Consider the following 7,828-nt stretch of genomic DNA (forward strand, 5'->3'; position numbering starts at 1 on the left):
TTTATTATGGAAGGAATAATATCGGGTTCGGGCTAGATCGGTTACATAAGGAACATTTAGGTCTTTATGGATGGTTTTATTAGTAACAAAATAAGGACTTCAGCAGTTTAAAATATGAAAAAACACGTCAAGTAAGATTAGTCAATTCGTTATTATCACAGCGACTACTAGATTATGCCATAGATCTATAAATCATAGCGTACTTCAGGTATGTTAATAAGCTAGACGCATGTTATGTATGAGAGTACAATAGGTTGCGAGGACATCCTGCATTAGGGAACTGCATTAGTAAAACAGGAATACATAAGTGCAAATGGAGGAATGATATTGTTAATTAATATTTTGGTTTATTATTGTCTATAGTGAACCTTTAAAAATATATATGATTTTTATACGTCTATATCTGGTCAGTCTATTTACACGACTTTCCTTAACACTTTGGCTCCCAAGACCAATACAGCAATTCCTTCACTAATATTGATCCTATTTTTATTTATTTATTAGACTGTTAAATTATCCTTTAAACAAATATCTGTTTTCCGGGAAATTTATGCAAGGTATGATCAAAAAGTTTCATGACTGGTCTTAGGACTAAATGTTTAATAAACATTTTTGTATATTGAACTAAAATATCTTCAAAATATGACCCTTAAGCACCAATAAACCGCTTCCAGCGTGTTTTGCTACATAGCAAAAAGTCACAATAACATCTTTCCAGTATATTCTTTCTTCTTCTTTTTTTTTTAATTATATAGTTTTCACCTGCCCGTCATGGTTTATTCAACGACTTTAAGATGACAAACGTACATTTTTAATTCAGACCAAAAACTAAAAAAGTCAACTTTTTTTTTACAGGTCCTATACTATCTTGTTTGTTCATCACAAAGAAGAAAGTCGATAACATTGTACTGATAAAAAAATTAACTTTTATCCTTGCCAAGATTCAAACGGTCAAAAAAGATAAGATAATATTAATGGGAAAGGCGAACCAAAGGAGAAAGTGATTTAATCCAAATCCAGCGAGAGACGCCGAAAGGGCGACACTGACTTATGGAGAGGAAGAGTTGTAGTCTCGACAGATCGTACGTCATCCGCTAGTGGTCGCCGTCAGAGTACACTCTGGATTAATGTTCTTCCTTCAACTCAAGTATGAGGTTCATTGTCACAAATGGCGTTAACGGTCATTTAAGTCGGATATATAACATAGATTCACAAAAATAAATATTGGTATACCTTAGTCAAATTGTTTGTGGAGTGATTATTTAAAAGCTAAATAAATCATCTTTCTCGTTACTAATATGCAATTGTATATTCTTACCCTGCGTTACAGCCCATGACCTCGCCCCTCACATCATAAGCCAATCCAAAGTGGGAATAAAACTTCTTTGTTAAAATAATTTTATATTCCGTCCTGAGCAGGCTTTTGATCGAGTCTGGCACCAGAGACTGCTTTACAAACTCCGCAAATTCCTACCTCCTACCCATTTTCTCATCATCCGTTCCTTTCTTACTAATAGATTATTCCAAGTAAACCACAATGGTTCCTATTCATCCCTCTATTTTCAATCCGCTGGTGTTCCTCAAGGTAGTATTCTCGGTCCCATCCTCTACACCGTCTATACAGCTGCCACCCCAACAACTCCTAACACTATCCATACCACGTATGCTGATGACACATGTGTGCTCACAGTTAATAATAACCCTTTGATTGCATCCCAAACTATCCAGTCCCATATCACAATCTTGGAAGAGTGGTGCCGAAATTGGAGGATAAAAATAAATTCCAACAAATCACATTTACTCTTCGTCGTAAACCTGCCGACTGCCCTACAGTATACTTTAATAATGTGGCTCTTACCCCTCTAGAACAGATTCGTTATCTTGGACTATACCTTGACAAACGACTAACCTGGAATCCTCACACAAGACTGAAAAAACAGGAAACTACACGCAGATTCCGACTATTACAGCACTTACTAGACAAACGGTCTAAACTTCCAACTCATTACAAAAGACTAATCTACATGACAATAATAAGACCCATCTGGACATGTTGAGAATTAACAACGAGAGAAGGGGAAGGATGGTTTTGGTTTTTGGCATCATTCTTTGCTTAGATGGGAGATGGATGACATCACCTAGAGGCACGATGTCCGGAAGATTCCCTAGCTACTCTCAGTGGCAGACATCTTGAATAAAGAAGACATCGAAGAGTCACCCAAGAAGAATAAAGGACTTTTGATTTCAACAATAATCAAAGGAAGATTATGTAATTCCACTGGTGGGTTAAAATCAGTCACAAACGAGGTTAAGGGATACAATCTAGATATCGTGGCGCTGCAAGAAGTTCGTTGGCCAGAGGAGGGAAGTACACCATTTGGTACGGGGGGAGCAGCACATGATTTCCTATTAGGAACAGGTTTCTTTCCGCGTTGAGAGATGTCAAATTTTTTAGTGATAGGATATCGGTAGCACGAAGACATTGAGAAGTTATGGGTAGGAATCAGAGATAATATTAAAGAGGTCGGTAATTTGTGTCTCGGAAAAAGGGAAATTAATAAGAATAAACTCTGGTTCGATGAAGAGTGTCTTGAAATGTGCGAACTAAGAAAAGCTGCTAAGTTAAAAACTCTCAATAATCCTAGCGAAAACAATTTTACTTACTTCTGGGCCTCAAAAAATGAGACATCTAAATTCCTCAGAAATAAAAAAAGAGAATATCTTAAAAATAAAATAATAGATATAGAAAATAACAAAATCGAAAATAACGCCAGAGAAACGTACAAAGGTATTAACCGATCTCGGTATTCCGCTCTGCAGTGACGGAAATAAGAAATAAAAATAATAATATATTAGCTAATCCGGTAGATATACTGGATACGTTTAAGAAACACTTTGAAAGTATTCTGAATACGGGAAATAATTGTCAATCTTTTCCGACAATACCAGAGTGCTGAACCGTGGATACAAGAACCGAGTCAGGAGGAAGCCGAAATGGTCATCGCAAAATTAAAACCTTATAAAGCAGCAGGAACTGACAATATTCCTAGTGAACTAATCAAGGCATTTGGTGCAACTGGAGTTTTTAAAATTCACCTTTTGGTAAAAAAGATCTGGGATATTGAGGAGATGCCTGAGAAATGGAAGGAGTCTCTACTTACTCCTGTTCACAAAAAGGACCCGTAGGCGGATTGTAATAACTATCGAGGAATTTCGCTACTTCCTGTATGTTATAAACTATTTACGCTAATCTTAACTAATCGAATCACAGAATACGCTGAAGAAATCATCGGAGACTACCAATATGGTTTTAGACGAAATCGTTCAACTATTGATCAAATTTTTTCATTACGGCAAATCTTGCAGAAAAATATGGAATACAACGGGGTAGTTCATCAGCTTTATATAGATTTCCAAAAAGCTTACGATTCTATTGAACGCCAGAAGCTGCATAATATTCTGATTGAACAGAGAATACCAAAGAAGTTAGTACATCTCGTACGGATGTGCATGAACGAAACATATAATAAGGTACGAATCGGTAATCATTATTCTGAGAAATTCCAGGTCCGGTTGGGTTTAAAACAAGGTAATTCCTTATCGCCTATCTTATTTAATCTAGCACTATAATACGTCATTAAAAGTGTGATAAATACCGAAAAAGGTTTAACTTTGGGTGGTATAATACCGGTACTACGGTATGCAGATTAGTGATGACAAAGAAACTATAGAACTAAATACAACCACGCTAATAAACTCCAGCAAGGAACTAGGTCTTGAAATAAATACAGATAAAACAAAATACATGGTTAGCAGTAGAAATGCAAGCAATTTCGGTGATATAGATATAAGAGGAAATACGTTTGAACAGGTTAAAGTATTTAGTATTAAGTAATAGGTTTAAGTATTTAGGTTCTACAGTAACTAGATAAAACGAAATTTTATTTCCTCATTAAAGCTAGGTTGAAGGCGGGAAATGCTTGTTATTTTTCAATTTCAAAACTGCTTAGTTTGCGCCTTCTATCGAAAAACTTTTTTTTTTTTTATTATTATTTATTTAATGTAATTTAAAAAAAGTCCGTTGAATCAAGGCCATGTTGAACAGATTCAAATATCATAAAAACTATTTTAATTCTTTCCATCATAATTGAAAATACAGTAAATTTAAGAAAAAATAGAAGTCAAGAAATAGTGCTAAAGAATAATATTCAGAACGTAAATCATTTGCAAAAATCCCTAACTGTTGTGCGACAATCGATGTTTACATGGAACATCGAGGCAGGTTTTGGTTTATGGCATTCATTCGTTGTTTGGGCGCGATTGGGAAATGATGTTTCCAGGATGAAGAGGTCCTCATCAATTTCTGTCCAGCAAAGGTGGACATCTTGAAAAAAGAGGACAACCAAGAGTCACCCAAGAAGAAAAAGGGATTCTTTTTGGATCGCCTAACAACACACTTCGATGGATGAGAAGTAACTAAAGAACTGTAAGAGGACAAATACTTTGTTTTGTTAGTGTTTGTTTACTGAGAGATTGTCAGCAGTCAGTGTTAGTTAATTGAGGAAATCATCAAAAGAAGAGTCTATGAAATTGGTTAGTTTTGTTATACCTAAATTTAAATACATGTGTAAAAGAGATATTAATTTAATTAAGTGTTAATAGTAAAAGTGTCTGTTTCTGATTGCCTAGAAACCCGCCCTGAGAAAAGTCTTTATTATAAAATTTAAATAAAATTCTATTATCTATTTAATATTAAAGTTTTTAATTGGAACCCAAGCTATCTTTTAAGATATGAGAATTTAAGTTAAAAAATATAAAATTCCATTCATTTTCATTTTTTATTCGTTTTATTTTAAATAAATTTATGATTATTACAATATATTTTTTTTCAATATATTGTACATATGCAGGGAAAAAAAATAAAGTAATTATTTCAGCATTTTAATCTGTACTTCAATTTAGTGCCCCTTCAAAAACAATGTTCATAATCACTTTTTCCTCTAAATTGCACTGAATTTTTATCTCCTCAAGTTTTTAAGTTCTGCATCAGTTAAACTCAATTTTTTATGATACATTTTTTTATTCTAGCTTATATGTAAAATAATATGTTACACACTGAGCACTAAAAACTTTATTATATAGAAGAGACATAAAAACTTAGAGAGATGACTCACAATTAACTGATACAAAATTATATTAAATAATGCTTATAGAAATTTGTAATTTTAATTAAATGTTTTAAAGAAGCAATGTTGTGCTGACGATTTTCCTCAACATTGAATCTTGAAAAATTTGAAGCAGTTGTGTCCCATATATTCCATGTTGCACATCCCATATATTGCCAGCCTCAGGATGCTTTTATAAATTTGTGTTTTAATCTGAGTGAGAGAGTCGGAGAAGTGAGGAGGTGGTTGAGGCAATATGCCTTTTGTCTGACAGTTCTCGCCTTCTGATATAGATGGGCAGAAACCTTCTTTTTTTTTTTATCTTTCCGATCCCTCGAAAACAGAAAAACATTAAATTAATAGGTTGTATTACTTATGATTACATAATTCAAATTGAATATTACTTTTTTCTACCAGGTATAAAAGAACAAAACAAAAGTATAGAGTTTACAATATAGCAAATCTGGTGAGCAGTTTTTAAAAGTATCAGATCCTGGAAAAACTGACTAATCAGCTTGCATGAAGTTTATTTACAAGCTCACTACAGTTTTTAATCTGAATAGAATGTGTCACCAAGCAAGTGTTATGGAGAAAAATAGAATAATTAATAATGTATATAAATTGAAAAGAAACTGTTGAGGTGGTTGTGTATAAATAATTAGTTCTGACTGCAATAGAAGAGGAAAGGTATTATATGAGAGAAGGCCTCATCAATGTGTGTCTAGTAAGTTAGGTAGCGGAGATGAACTGATAGGATAGCAGAAAGCTTCTTTTTTTTTCTTACCTCCAAATATATTTAGTAACAACAAATACAAATATAGATAATAGACTAAGCCTAAATTACATATATACAAACATTAGAAGAAATATTGTATTGCCAAGTGGCATTTTAAGAGAGGAAACATGGTTCACTGAAGGCGGTTTATACAGTGGTGGCATGTTAGCCTAACTGAGAGTTAGTTGGTGACAGAACAGCACTCTTATCAGCCCTGACGAAGCCCTGCAAAGTGGGGCGAAACATTGGTTAACAATAAATAGTTTTTTGTTACTATTTTGAAACCTTTATTGACCACCGATCTTCCTCCAATATAATGTGTTATCTTTTAATGGATCAGAAGTTTCTATTTTAGTCTTTATTGATTCAAATAATACATTTAAGAATATTTCAACATACGAAATTGACATTTGTGGAAATAGTACAGATATTAATATTAATTAGGTGATGATCATAGTAGTTCACATTTCAACAGCTAGATTGCATTATGTGGCTCATAGTGGTTATATGCATTTCAGGCAAGTATAAATAAATTACTACCAGAAAATCTTTTATTAATATTATAACTTATTTTATTCAACAAATAGTACTTTTTATGCTCCATGGTATTCTGGTTCTCTGTTTGCGCACATGCAGGACAAGACATCAAGACTGCCAAAGACTCTTCATGTGAATGACACAGTGAGCTCACCTTCCAACTCTAACGTGTATTTGGGCATAAAGCTAGACCGTCATCTCAAGCTTTATGCTGCACCACCAGCCGGAATGGTCCCTCCCCATTCTACTTACTAACATCTTGGATGTTAAAGGATGTTAGTAAGTTAAAAAATAAGAGACAATTATTTATGTGAAAAAGTTTTAGATTTAAAATATAATAAGTTATATATGACAAGGGAAATCATCCTTCAGAAAAAAATTTAAAGAATATGACATCAATATTTAAGGTTGTCTTCTTGAAAATGGCCTGAAGGCCGAAACACTGGAGAATTTCTGAAAATAAATGTTGAGAGTATATTTGAGTCAAAATTCTGTGTGTTAATAATAAAATAAACCACTCTCAAACAATCATTACAATAAATCATAATTCAAAAATATTTCTGTCATCACTTTGTGTCATAATGTGCTGAGATCCTGAGATCCACTTACAGGTTTCATATTGGTACATCACCCCCATGATTGGATGGCAATCATGCAACTGCATTAGTGATACCCACTCTCAGGTACCCTTGACCACTCATCCTCACTGTGATATTGTTAACTTCTGGCTTAAGATGATATCTCTCCATCGTTAAACAGTACATTACTGGATTAAAATAGAGAAAAGTTTAAAATATATGTTTGTTTAAGTATTCTTCATTTTTACTATTCTTTTATTCAATAGTTCCCAAAAGCTGAGATTTCCAAAGCTTTTACTAGGGGTGGCTCACATGAATGAAGCAGGTGTGTAGTCAGTGAAGAACACAAAAAAATATTTATTAGTACCAACGTTTCAGCCAGAACTTCAATGCTTCATCAGGGCTAAGAACAAAATACAAAATAAGAACCAATGAATAAAAGTATATACATAATCATAAGAAAATAACTAACATTATGGATAAATAAATAGTGTTGAAAGACATGAATAGTTTAAGTATAATAATAAGATAAACGCTTTATGAGAAGAGCAATATTAAAATTGAGTAAGACAAAAGAACAAATAATAAAGTACATATGAAAACTCAGTTAGTAAATATATGTACAAAATGAAAATATATTTAATATATTTTATTTCTTTATTCCAGTATTTTACTTACACATTTCATTAATTACATATATTTTCTTTCTCATTTTTTTCCATAATTTTAATTTTAAATTATTATTAGTAAATTAAAATACTCATATTTCTTTA

The sequence above is a fragment of the Halyomorpha halys genome, unplaced genomic scaffold (assembly GCF_000696795.3).
Source record: "Halyomorpha halys isolate HHAL.00 unplaced genomic scaffold, Hhal_1.1 Scaffold82.1, whole genome shotgun sequence".
Lineage (NCBI taxonomy): Eukaryota > Metazoa > Arthropoda > Insecta > Hemiptera > Pentatomidae > Halyomorpha > Halyomorpha halys.